Consider the following 14,283-nt stretch of genomic DNA (forward strand, 5'->3'; position numbering starts at 1 on the left):
GCATGCCGTGCTCTCTACCACCTTATCCGGGGAGCAGCGATTGCACATGGCGACCGAGACGGTGGTCAGCAGCATGTCGCTCCGGGCATTTTCAAGGCCCTGCTGCTTGCTCTTGCATGCTTAGTGCCATCCAATACGTCTTATGCCGATGTCCAACGGCTGCTGTCAAAAACGCCTAATCTGCAAGTGCGGTTCTTCTCATCTCCAGCTGATTGAATGGGGCTTTGGCTTTCGGTGCTACTTGGTGTCTCACGTGTTCTTTGACCAGTGCAAATAGAGAACTGATCATCCTGCTCTTGACAAACCTATGCTTCTCATATTTGATGTTTCTCCTTAGATCTTCTCCTTCAACCCACAGTAGCAGTGCCAAAGTCCTGCTACGAGAGCAAGCTGGGCTGGGGGAAGTGTATAAAACCTGGCGGCAAGCATATAGAGGCTGGCTAAGCACATGGTGCGGGATGATGATAGCTGCCAAGATCAGACTGGCTACACTACCTCTCCAACTTCCCGTCTCAATCCGTGTCTACAACATGCCACCCAACGCCTCCCACGTGCATGCACATTTGCTGACATCGTCCTTGCGTCTAAATGTACTTGCGTTGGGAAGTGTGCTGCAACAAGGCAAGGCACCAAACAAACGTCACCTGATAGGGCAACATGTTCAAGCTAAGCGTTGACTGATGGCAATCACAAGTGGAGTGCACTTGTGCTTGATCAAAAGGGCCTTCTCCTGTTTGAGGATTATCTGTTGTTGCAGACATTGTGTCTTGCGGATGCCGTTGACGCCAGCATGCTTTCTGCGTTACTGTCAGCGTCGGCGCTCTCTTCCTTGCATGTTGGCGATGGGCCCCTTCTTCTGCAACGGGGATGACAAGCAACATACTGAAGGCCGCTGAGTGCAAATCATTTGACATGAAGCAAAGTGAGGGCGAGCAACTTTCCTAACAGATGGGTGGATGCCAAAAGGTTGGAATGTGGGCAATATCTGGGTACATAGCTAGACCTGCACAGACTGAAGTTCAGCTACCGTGCTTAAAGGGTTGTATGAGGGCCTTGTGTTACAGTGCACAAAAAGAAATAGTACATGAATTTAAATAAATCAGTAAATCGGCTGGGAATCACGCCATGTCCCTTCTGCCGTGAAACACGGCGAGAGTGAAGAGACGTAGCCAGGGGGCATCGGCCAGGCTGGTTGGCCTGGGGAACAGGGGCCAAGTACCACTCCACCGCTTCCCAAAAACACTTATCACATTGAATGCGAGAGACCTAGTTGAGGCTGGATGTGCACATGTTTGCACTTCAACTTTGCACATGTAAGAGTCGCTGAACAATGAGTAATCTCGACAATGCTTGACAAGCACCAGTACTATGGGTGAGTGAAGGATATCGTGGCCGCCACGCGTCTGGGTGACATCCCATGCGTTTCCCAGCAGATTGCCTTCGCATGGGCATGGCGATCCATGCGCAGGCCATGGCAAAAATGAAGAGTCACGAATGCATGGGAAGCGCGACCGACTGGTTCCAGCGGCCCATGTTTGCGAGCCCTGGTGGTTGGGAATCTAGAGCAAGCGTTACCAAATGGGGGCCAAAGTCTGAGTCGCCACGCCAGATACTTCGAGCTTTCCCAAGTTCCACAGTACATGGCGCAGTGACGGCCCCAACGTCTGCTGTCCTCACGAAAACAACGCCTCTACTCACAAGTCTACAACGAGCAGCTCTCGGAGCCCCGCAGACGCGTAAATTGTCGGTTACTGCTAGACAGCGGCCGTCCGGATAGGTTTTTGGGTCTGTGTTTGCGTGTGCCCACTGACATCGCTGACATAGTGTGTGTGGACAATTTTGTTGAATACGCTCAGCAACCCGTTGCGGAACGTAATATGCCTCTCAGGTTGAAGCTGCACAAGAGCATAGCTATCTAGGATGTTTTGGCTCGTGATGAACACTCCTAGACGCCTCTTGCGTATAATTTCCACGTGGTACGCACGTAATGGCCCTGCTGGTAAGCCTCATGCTGTCATCTACGTTAGAATATGGTAATGCTGAAGAGGATATCCTATTTTGTTCTTACTCGGGTCGAGGCATCTGTTATGGACTTTAGTGTCACAGTGATCGTTGATGGTGTGACGCAGCCCACCCAATGAGTTGAGCCCTGGGAGACCTCCGTGCCAGTAGATAATGCCCCAAACACCACAGATGGGCCCCTAGCTATTGACACGTGCCGTCATCATCTGGCACGCTGGTCACAACATCACGGGAGCCACGCCGAGCCGGAACCCTGTACCCTGCCCACGGATTGATTCGTACGCGAGAAATTCGTCACGCTGTCCGTTGTGATTGCAGGCACCGCGCTCACATGCTTTGAGCTTCATAACATGTATCAATGCCGCGTATTTGCCGCCTTCTCCGTTCGCTCGTAACACGAAATCGCCTTCCGTGACCCCTTTCAAGCTCTGGTATGCACAAATATGTGTCAGTACAAACGAGCCAACAGGTCTACCATGCCTTGCAGTGGTTTTTGTTTCTGCAAAAACGAATGCTGAGGAAATTCGCAGTGCATACATGGGCTTCTGTCCCAAAAATGAACATCTCGTGTCAGGATTGAACTGACGACCTTCTGCGTGTAAAGCAGACGTCATAACCACTAGACCAACAAGACAATTCGCGGGAACCACGACCCGCCAATCGAATCGTTCTAGGCAACGGTCTGAGGTTGTATATAACGTTAATTACATTAGCATGGAGCGAATACCTTCACTGGTACTTGGTACAAACAGCCTAAAACTGCCGTGCATGCATGTCAATACGCTGGAGAGCAAGTGTTGAAGGCAGAGCTTGTTTCTTACAAGCGTTTGCAACAGTGAAAACCTCTCTAAATATCGAACATGTGCTCCCGCCATTGAAGCAGTTCTTAACATGCCCACAAAACGAGACACCACGCTGTGCACGAAACACAGGTGAGCGGCAGGTTAATTTATATGTCTGCAGCTATCATCTTTCAGTGCTATCATGTGCTGCCAAACTGAGTCAGTAGCAAACAAAGTGTGAGGCACGTCATCTGAGCAGCAAGCACCCTATGTTTCTCTATTCGCTTTCAAACAAGAGAAAGATATGGTGGAAAATAGAGCTACTAGAGATGATGCTGCCCGTGGCTCAGTACGCTCGTCCAAAGCGGGGGCCGCGATGATAGGGGGCAACGTGAGGCCATCAAAAGCTTCTCAGGCAGGTAAATGACCTCTCATTACGACAAAAACTGCTGTCGTAACATACACGCTCACTAGAAGAATATAATATGTGTATATATATTTCTCTTCATGGACATACGCCTTGTACCAGCGCAGGTTGAGTTGCACCTTTCCGACAAAGTCGCTCAAACTGGACAGGCGTAGTGTCATGACGTCCCAGACCCTCATTGGACACATGCGCACACTTCATTGCCTTCATTTTGTCTGTTTGTAACACTGAGTGCAAGATTGCTCGTCAGGAGGGAGAAGATCTGCATTCACGACAAAAAGCCATACACATCTCAAATCAGATGTTGGCTCGCTGGAAGTCGTGGTTAAAGATCCTGAAGATGGAACGATACGCACCCCGAAAGCTCTTGTATCGACGAGGGCGGCTCTTCCGAAAGCTCAACTTGCTGGAGTCATGTCGACAATCGAGGACAACAGCACTGCTGTCACCAGTGACCTCAGCGACACATTCCTTGAGAGAGTTCCAAGCGTCGGGAACATGTCCAACATGGGAAGTGGAAGTGTCACTCCAAGCGAGACAGCGGAAGAAGTGGACGAGTTCAACGTGGATAACGAATCCAATACGGTAAGAACCCTGATGTGGATGATAGTTTCCGTGAGGCCCGTGTTACACAAGTTTGCATTGGCAGACTGGCAGACTGAGCACAACGCCAACGCACATGCACCAGATATATCTTTAACGCCACGAAGCCATGTTGGAATAATTGCACACTTCTTCCCAGGCTTGTCAGCTTTGGGCACCCAAACAGCACAACCAGCACCGTCAATTACCCCACCCGTTCATAAGAGAACCTGAGTCAGTACTTCTACACAAGATCAGCCGTGCAAAAGACATTCAAGCACGACCAGGGATGCTTCAGGTAAGTCAAGAAGCTAAAGACGCTGATAGCCCAGAACGAGAGAAGAGGCAGCATCGGGTCTTGGAAGCAGTGCACAGTGCTCCGGAGAAGCAGCTCCTTCAGCCCTGGGACCTGGAGAAGATCATCACTATCAGCTTGCAAGAAACGGACACCCATTTCCTATTGGACAAGCCAGCTCTGTGCGTCAACTCGGTGCGATCTCCAGACAGGACAAGGCGACCCTGCTCCCAATGAGCTTGCCTCCAAGAAGCAGCACACTTGCTGCAGGGCTTCAGCCGTTGGTGACATACGGTCTAAGGCCATAGGAGAGGCGGAATGCAGAGGGCCTGGACCATGGGTCTTCTTCACCCATAAATGTCGCCACTCAGGGTTTTCTTTTGATGCACATGCGACGCTGGGACCCCCATAAGCAGTATCTCTGAGCAAGGAATGTTGGATTCAGATTTCTGCAGGTTGCCCTGGATGGTCATGAAAGTTTCATGCAGCATGTGCGATAGTGAGCTCACTGCAATGACCTTGATGGGCTACACTGAGCTTCCACAGGGAAAAGTCAGGCAGCCCTGGTGTGCCGAGAAGGTCTTACACCCATATACATGAACAGGGTGCAATCGTTCCTTTGCACAGAGCCTGGATTACTCCTGCAAGCGGTCTGCCAGTTGCAGGACCGTCACAGCTAGATCTAGTCCCGAGCAGTCCTGATAAATGGGAGGCTGCAGGAACCATCGAATGCAGAGGGTGCAGCAGTAGCTGCGGAGAACGAGGCGTACGAGAGGCTGCTGAAAATGAAGATTGGCAACGACAACTTCGTCTCAGTCGAGGTGCAGACGATCAAGAGCCTTCGGACGCTGAGCAAGTCCAAGGAAGTGCAGACGCAGATCCACACGTGTTCATCCACGCAGACCCAGGCATCCCGCTACGACCTCTTCATTAATTCCCACCATATCACCAGTGGCGAGGCCGCCGATGTGGTCCAACCTCTCAACATGGCGTCCGCAGGACTTGTGGGGGGCATTGTGCGGGTACGTGCCCCACATAGCTCTCTCGTACAGCCTTATGTTGGCATATAACCTTGACGACTGATCCTGGTTCTTTCTGTGGCAAACGTTATCGTCAAGTGCTCATTCTCAATTTACCGAACTGCAAGTGGTTCTGAGTTGACGGTCGCTAGTGGGTCTGTGTCCATTCTGACTTTGGTCGGACCCACTCAGGCATCGCTCCTGGATATCAGCTTTAGATCTGTGCAGGCTGATCAACTGTTTTCATCGTGGCGTGGTTCATAACGGCCATTATGTGTCCCTCAGCTTTAGCGTACAAACGCTGGGGAAGTACTTGGCAATGATGGTGTCCTTGTGTTGCGACAGCAAGATCCGCACTCTCCGCACTCCTGAGCTGGCAGTGTCTGGATCTGTGATTGATTTTGTTCAACATCTGGTGTGGGCTTTGTTGTCCGCAGTGCATTGCAAAGACGTGAATGCACGGGGTGATATGTACAAAGCGCCAGTATGCTATGATAACCTCCCTCTGGCATATGCTTGGCCCGCAAACAAATAGGAGCAAAATTCTTGTTGTACAATGCCTGACCGCTTGCTAACGAATACCCATCCATCTTCAAACGGCACAAATACCTCCAGCATTCATTCAGTTGATTCTGGTTTCGCCATCCGCTCAGCCAGTGATGTTTCTTCATGAATAGTTAATTATTTATTATCACTCCAGGGCTGAGCTGGCGGCTGAAAAAAATCTGCGTAATCAGTATCCACCTTGCCATGGCCTCATCAGCGTATTGTGTACCTGCAGGCTGACGTGCAAGTCAAATCGGCGGTCAAGGTCAGCAACAACCTCAACCGGCGCTCAACAATGGACCGCAGCTCAGTTTTGAGTGGAGGTGGCCCACCACATCTGCCATCGTACACGGAAAGTGGCGCACCAGGAATCGCTGCGTCTCAAGAGCGGCCAGAAGGCGAGCTTATTCCTGCCGTCGATGAGGCTCAGGTGCGGTTTCATACAAGCACTGTCGTAAGCGCTGCAAGGGTTTGCACCCTGGGGTGCTCCGCAACCGACCCTCTGTCGAGTCGCATCGTCGCCTACCTCAAGGGACAGGGTGTTTGGCAAGCATCCTTGTGGCCTGGAACCCAATGCGTTGTCTGCCAATGGGTTTCTAGATGAATGCTCGTCATTGCGGCCTCTGAATCTGCTTTCGCAAGACATTCCAGCTAGCGATATACTGCAGATATCTACAACTCAGTGACAAGTGCGCATGACAAAAGGTGCAGGGATGGTGAACGCGTAATGAGCGTGCTTCTTGCTAACAGCAGCGTCTGCTGCATTTTGACATTGCCGGTTACGTGAAGGTGCCGATTTTGCACCGCATTGAGGGACTGGCGGAAGCAGCAAACATCATGGAGAGTGTGATAGCGCACAACCTCTACCAGGACCAGATGCTGCTCTACCGCGACATGGCGCCGCTGCGCGAGATGCTGGGCGACTGGAAGCTGCGTCCAGTCAAGCCCATGGAGTCAGCCGCGCCCCGCGCTGATGTCTCAGTAGAATCCGACCCTACCAACTTCTCTACAGCGCAGCGAGATGCCCGAGTAAGCGACATGCCAGCCCCTGCAGCGCCGATGCTCGCCACGGCGCCTTTGCCTGAGGCCCCCGGTCAAACTTCACCTGTTCATGAGTTCAAAGGCCCTGGACCTCGGCCGTCGATGGAGCTGCTTTGGGAGTGGAAGGGTGTGCTCACCGAGGGCAGGAACGTCTCGAGTATGACCTGGAATAAGAAGCAGCACGACCTTGTTGCGGTTGGCTATGGGTCCTTTGAGTTCGGGGAGCAGCACGATGGGCTCGTGTGCCTGTGGTCTCTCAAAAATCCAAAGTACCCGCTCTGGTCGTTCAAAACGGAGTCGGGCGTCACGGCACTGGACTTCTCGCAGGCCGCAGGTATGCTTATTTTCGTTGGATAGTCATCCTTCATCAATAGTCACTCTTGGTATGAGGACCTGATTATATAGGAAATTGGATAGGAAATCAATAGGAGATAGGAAATGAATGTATCTGGGCATGCTCAAGCGCCACTGAGCAGAGGCCAGCTGCAACACCACAGGGTCTGTCCTTGTGCCCAACCTAGAGCGGCCCAGTTTGCAGCGGAGCCTAAGGTTTGCTTCGAGGCATTTACACGGTATGAACTTATACTCTATGCGACCATCTGCTGCCTGCTCCTCAGGTGCTCAAAGCCAACTGTCCACTCGAGCAGCCTTGGCACTGCTCGCTGAGCAGCGCAGCCCTGCAAGCGTGCGCTTCCCTCAAGAGCTTTCTGATCGTTGCCATGCTGCTGTAGTCTTCTATCCACGAGCCAGGCTTCCCTTCCCTCAGGACTCCGGCAAAGGCCTGCACGGTTGCGAGCTGAGCATGAAAGCAAAGCACTGCTGCATTGCGGCTGTGATGAGCATATGCTCGAGAACACACGGTAGATATCTGCTGTCAGGTTCGCACGTTTGTATATATGTGAGTAGGGGTACCTGTGTATGTGCTTTATACTGGGATACTCCAGTTCATTGTAGTCTGCTTGCCCTTCTAGCATGCGTGCTCGGACTGCATGCTCACCCTGATAGCAGAACTCGCGAGGCGGCTTGCATATCACAACTGAAGTTATTTGCAATCACACACTGATGAGGGCCCAGCGCTTCGCCAGATTGGGTTCCGACCCCCTTTTTCGTCCCAAAATCCATGCACTTTCGGTCATTTTGACCCGAAAAATGACAGGGTCTAGCAAAACACTGCTTGGGCTCGTATTCAGGGGGCGTGCTGGCAGTGGGCATGTACGATGGCAACGTCGCTGTGTACGATGTTCGGACTCAGCTCCCCGAAGCGGCCATCATCTCGGACGGTTCAACCGGCAAGCACTCAGACCCAGTCTGGAAGGTGAAATGGATCGACAAAGAGTCCGAGGTGGGCTCCACGATGGTGTCCATTTCCACCGATGGCCGCGTCACGAGGTGGAAAATCACCAAGGGCTTGGAGCACACCGACCTCATGAAGCTCAAGCGCATGGCGAGGCGGAATGCTGTGCCCATGAACACCAAGATGGCCAACATCGCCCGCAATCTCAAGCAGGAAGCCTTCATCTCCAGGCTGACGGCTGGCACAGCCTTTGATTTTTCGGCACACGATGACCGCATCTACATCGCAGGTATGCACTGCTTGTAAGTTCTGGTGTCGATCTTGTCCCAGGCGTGCCCAACCTTCATCGCACCGTCCTTGTCGATGCATTTGCATTGCATGTTTATTAAATGTCCCCCCTGACCTGGGCCTGGATTTACATCAGTTGACAGTTGCACCTGGCAACTGCCTGAAAGTATGTGGATTGCTGTGCAGCAACCGAGGATGGATGGATTCACAAGTGCTCCACGTCTTACAGCGAGCAGTACCTAGAAAGCTACCAGGGGCACATGGGCCCTGTCTATAATGTGCAATGGTGCCCGTACCGGCAGAACCTCTTCCTCTCTTGCTCCGCAGACTGGACGGTGAGACTGTGGAATCAGGAAAAGAACATTCCCCTGCTCACGTTTCAAAGCGGTAACGAGGCAGTGCATGACGTGCAGTGGTGCCCCAACAATTCAACGGTGCGACTCCCAGCATAGGTGTGGTGTCATGCCGGTATGCTCCAGCCGCTTGCTACCGACACGACACGCACTTTCTGGCAGTTGCCCTTGCAAATAGCACACAGGGTGGAGTTTTATTAGCTATACACAGGGAAATGCCGGATTTACGACATGCTGACTTGAACACCCACCTTGCAATGGCTCAATCGACAGCCCAGACGGCCCTTGACATGGTGAAGGGCTTGAACATATCAAAAATTGACATGTCATGCGAATTACATAGCAACAAACCCAGCATATCCCCCCTGCAGTCGTGTATTTTCGGGGTGACAAGGTGGCTGCCCCCTCGACCCCCCCCGACCCTTGGCCGAGAGGGGGGCTCCCCCCGCCCTCCTGACATCATGCACAAGTGCAATTGCTATGTTTTTGCGGTGGTCCCCTGCCCTGGTGTGCTGTGAAGCCGGAGATACAGTCCTATGAATGATTGCCATATACGTGCACGTAGGCGCCATGCCACACAATCAAGCCCCCACGTGCACAGACGAAACAATTTCACCAGCTTGCAGCGTGGTTTTTTTAGCATATGTGGTTTCACATCACTCCCGAAAGCTCATGGCCTGTAGCGTCTATCACGGGTAGTTGGGCCCAAATGAAGTCATCCCATACTTCGCGCGAAAACCTGTTGTGGTGTAGCCCATCTTTGAGCTGCGACTGTGGTCTGGAAACTCAAGTTCTCGAAATCCCGCCGGTGTCAACATTGTAGTACGCTCCGAGTTCTGTCTATAGAGCCTTCATACGTCTCCATACGAGCTGATTAAGGCACAGTACCCTATGGCCAAAGTCATGACTATCCCCGGCACTCCCGTAACCACAACTTTCTCAATACTTGTCCGATTGTAAATTTAAAAATATGTACAGACGCGTCTCGGCCCGGGGAGTATGGTGAAGGCGCCGCCTTTACCTACTCATTTCGCGCTTTTTCAGCACATTTGCTCAACGTCTTGACCCTCTACGGGCGATGTGAAATCCGCGAAAAATATATCTGCCAAGGTATGCACAACTAGGTCAAACACTCCCGACAGAGCTAAGTTTTATTTTGATCACTGGTTTCAATAAGACCGGTCGCATTCAATTCCGTTGTGTGAGGGCTTCGGAATGGGCGCGACGTTTGTGTGAGAAAAGTGTGATGGTGACGTCAGGATCACCCGCCAGCTCAGTGACATAAACCGTGTATAGCTAGTAAATCTCCACCCTGCATGTCTGCTTCAGACATGATGCGCTGTTGCCATCTGATTTGGGATGTCATTTTATGCTCTTGAATTCGTTCCACCTAAGTCCATTGCGTGGTTTTCAGGCACCTCGTTCATAGATATGCACCAGTTGATCAGGTGCTGGACTGAGATCCTTTGTTGAGTGTGCTTTGTTGCATGTGCAGGTTTTTGCAACAGCAACCAGCGGGGGCCCGCTTGGAGGTTTGGGACTTTGCAGTGAGCACCCTTCGGCCAGTGGCTGCCAACACGATACCCGGCTACGATCGCACATGCGTGCTTTTCAACGAGCATGCGCCCATCATTATTTCGGGCGACAGCAGTGGCAGCGTGTCTGTCTTCCGTCTCTTCGAGATTGACAAGAGGTTACCGGAAGCCGAACAGCAAAGACGTCTTTCAGAAGCGATGGATGCAAATGTTATGAAGACCGAACCCGGGCAAGGAGATGCAGCTTGACCTCTGAACTGCCGCAACACGGCGCTGTGTTTTGTTGCCTACTGAGCTCTGGACATCACAAAATTGTAATCCTACCAAAATTGTTACAGTGAACTCCCAAACCCGGGAGCAGAAACATAGGTGTCTCACTATCTGTGTCTACGATGCCGTACTGCCTCACCAGCTGCATCAGGTGCACCGCCTTTCCAATTTGCGAGCCCAGCGTTCAAGTTGTTCAAACGCGATACGGGCCCAACCATTACCGCACACCCTAGCTTGAGAAAGGCACCATACACCAGCACCCTCATGTGCAATCACCAATCAATAAAAATAGACTCACTCGCAGTTGACTCGATTAATGTATGACTTCAAATTGCGAAGAAGCTCCTGCCTTGAGGGAGACGTGAGTAGCGTGAGCTGAAGGTCTTCTGGCATCTTAGACAGCAGCCGTTGCATCGCGTGCCTGACCTCTGCCAGGGGTTGCATAGGTTCAGGTGCGTCCAAGGAGCTTGAGCGGCTGTTTCCTTCAACACATGCGGCCTGGTCCGGGCGGTCCGCATCCTGGCTGTCAGCAACCGATGCGTCTTTCCTTCGCAAGCTGTCCGTCGGCAACTCGTATGATTCATCAACACTCTCATTCGCTCGAGGCAATTGAAGGTCATCCACAAAATGGAACGTGAGGGGGCTATTGTATCGCTCCTGCATACAATCGTTTGCTGATGAGCTTTAGATCTACTACAAGCGCAGGCACAGGACCACCAAGATGTGGCAGGCACAAGGGCATGATATGCACTTCACTTTTGCTAGCAAACAAGCTAGCTAACTTTCGCAAGCTAGCTTTCGCTGAACGTACCAAGCAGCGCTTTGCAGCCGGCCATTGGAGGCAGTAATTGTGACAGTTGGCTCCTCAAGTCGGCAAACCATCTTGCACCGGTTATTCTCATTCTCTCAAACTCCCACACAAAACAACAGTCGAGCTACACACAACACTGACAGAAAGTTGCACGCATCAGTCCCCGGTTCATGTTCCTTCCTCACACCCGAGCGCAACGAAAACAACAATAAAAGTACGACGAACAGGGGCCAGCTGGCAGTGTCCTCGGCACCTTGCGGCTGACCCCTCATTGCGCAACCAGCCAAGTTGAGGACCGACAATTCCGCAGAATGTCTCAGTGGCGTGTGGATGGGGAGCACCTCGCGAGGCATGCTCTGTACAAGCGACGGCTCCAATGTGTGCACGAGCGGCGTGCGATGAGCTTCCGGCATGGATTGGACGCTTCGAATTGAAGTCGCAGGCTCTACAGCGGGCGTAGGAGTTTGAGCGGGCGGAGGAGCCGGCTCGTTGGCTACTGCATACGCTTGAAGCTGCTCCTCCAAGCGCGCCCAGTCTTCTATGAGCTCCACGTCTGTGCTTTCGTTGCCGTGCACCGAGGCCGCTTCGGAGGTCGCGTCCTGCATCACAGCCACAGGTTTTGCATGACTGTGTCGTGACCAATGCGTTCGGGTCACCCGGCAGCAGCCGCTTCGGCTGTCTGAGGCTTTGCTTTGCTTGGCACCACACAACAAAGCGACTGGCATTTCAGACCCCAGGGCATTTCTGACGCTGCCTAGGCAAACTGCATTCATCTTGGGGAGTTGATCGTCTTCCACAAAGCTGCCGGCGAGTTAGCAGAATAAATGAGTAAGCCTCATGGACACATCAACAGCGCGGAACGGCGAGTTCATATGCCGCATGCTGCGATGGACTCTTTCAGCTCCGGACCAGTCCCATATGTTCCATATTGCGACGTCCGCACTTATGAACAAGACAATCACTCCTGACAAATGCGGACAGGTAAGGTACAAGCTGTGGCAATTGTTATACAGCGGCATTGCCTGTTTGCATGACAGCATCCACCGTTTACAGACAAACAGGCAATCGATGGCGAGATAGCGAAGCGCACTTGCAACAGGGAGCCTAAGCCGGCGTCCTCGAGAACGCGGCATAGCCACGGCACAAAGTTGAGGCTCTGAATGAAGCGAATGTAGAGCAGGTGCGCACGGGCCGCAGACCCGCAGTAATCCCTCACCTCCTCCGGAACGCCGGTTCGTTCCAAGTACGAAATGAAGTCTGCAACGTGGAAGAAGCCTGGCAGCTCGCTCACCCAGCTCGCTCTCTCGTCCTGTACCACTTAAAATGTCGGCCAGTGTACAATACGCCTCGACGTTAACCTTGCTGATTGTTAACTCTAATGATGATGGCTATCAACGTTTACGACGCACGTGGTAAGGTTCGCTTAGATCCCGACCGCTTCTGAAGGCCGTTGAGATCGCTTATGATGTTTCCATTGGGTGGCATCAGTGACATGAGGGCGAGACAGAAGCAGATACTGCCCTGCACGAGCAAGTTGTGTGTGTCTGCCTGTGGTGGAGCTAAGTCATCGCCATGGCTATTTGGGGACTGTTATCTCCAACTAGCACCTGAACTCTTCAGCATGCCGTGGCTGCGGGGCGGCTGCACTCCCATTTGCGCAGGAGCTCACAGGCCGTAGTCAAAGCAAAGTGAACGAAAGTATACTGCGAGAGCTGCGACCGCGTAGCGGTTGAGACCTTGTAGAGAGCTACAAATATGGTGATGCACTTCATTTATAGCACGTGAAGTGCCAAGGCAGCGCAATACATGGAAAGTAACGTAGCAGCACTACACACCTGAAACGGAGGTGGTGAGCTTGCCCACGGAACCGCGATGCGGTAGTAGTGGTAAAAGGGATTGAGGAAAGCAGCGGTCAGATGGAAGAGGTGTATTCGAAGGATGCTCGAGTTCTTGGCAGCAAGCGACGATGCTTTGGCGGGCGTTGCGGAGGACGGAATGGGCGTTATGAGCTTCAATACCTCATGAGCGGGACCCGTGCCGAGCGCTCGGTAGGAAAGCCATACCCCTGGCACAGGTTGCAATCATCATCACACATCCATTATAACGATCCCGCGCTGCACATACTGCTGGTACGATGTTCTTGGAGATGTTGCCATAAGTCCGTGTGGATGCAGTACTGATGTAGACCATTACATCATTACATCACACAGATAATGGCAGGAACTAGTCAACAAGCAACAAAGACAGCACATTCGAAGTGATACAGCTCTTTGAACGGAAGCGATACATCATCATTCTCATGTGCAAAATTTGCAAGTTTTCCTTTTATGTGCACTGTGTGCATGCTATGAGCATCACCCTTGTGATGCAATCGGGTCGTATACGAAAGAGGGACAACAGGGAAAAGTGGGCGCCGAAGCAGTGCGTGCAAGCAGGGACGCCCCTGGGCCTGAGTTGTAACTCACCAGAAGCTCTGAACTCACAGAAGGCTCTCGCTCATTATTATACAAACTGCACAAGGGTCCAAGGATAGTCTGGTGCTTGTTGCAACTGTGCCGGCGGTTGAACATGTGCTGTTTCAGTTTCCCTGCCGCAAGCAGAAAGTTCATCAAGGTTCAGCAAGGCGTGTATCTTGCGTGTCCAAACGTCGTCCGACACACCTTCGGACTGGTCTTCCAGTAGACCCTGACGTTGGCTGCGTGAGAAGAGCGACTTAAAAACAGCGGAAGGGGCAAGGCGCGAGAGCAGCGAGTTTGACTTGGACTTTCCAAGCGTGGAAGTGCCTCCTCCTGTGCTCCCTCCCAATGGCACGGCCATCACATTGGGGCATTTTTCGCATGCCTGCACACCAGGATTCCCCTTACAAGGTACCAAAAGAGGCGACTGAGCAGCATATCTTTGCATAGCAGGCTCTCGGTTCAAACAAGAATACATTCTCGAAGGTGTGTGGATGCGGTAGTGTTGTAAAACGACACATCATCATCATGTGAAGTCCAAAGATGTGCACGGAGCTCAAAC

At 52.2% G+C, this 14,283-nt stretch overlaps 1 non-coding gene across 1 annotated transcript; it reads right to left on the reverse strand.

Annotated features, from left to right (window-relative positions):
• Nucleotides 1-2,583: 2,583 nt before the first annotated feature.
• TRNAV-UAC (transfer RNA valine (anticodon UAC)) lies at nt 2,584-2,656 on the reverse strand. Its single transcript has one exon. It is a non-coding gene; the product is annotated as a tRNA-Val (tRNA).
• Between the last annotated feature and the right edge of the window lie 11,627 nt (nt 2,657-14,283).

This window comes from Nuphar pumila, unplaced genomic scaffold (assembly GCF_984573655.1).
Source record: "Nuphar pumila unplaced genomic scaffold, dmNupPumi1.hap1.1 HAP1_SCAFFOLD_1621, whole genome shotgun sequence".
Lineage (NCBI taxonomy): Eukaryota > Viridiplantae > Streptophyta > Magnoliopsida > Nymphaeales > Nymphaeaceae > Nuphar > Nuphar pumila.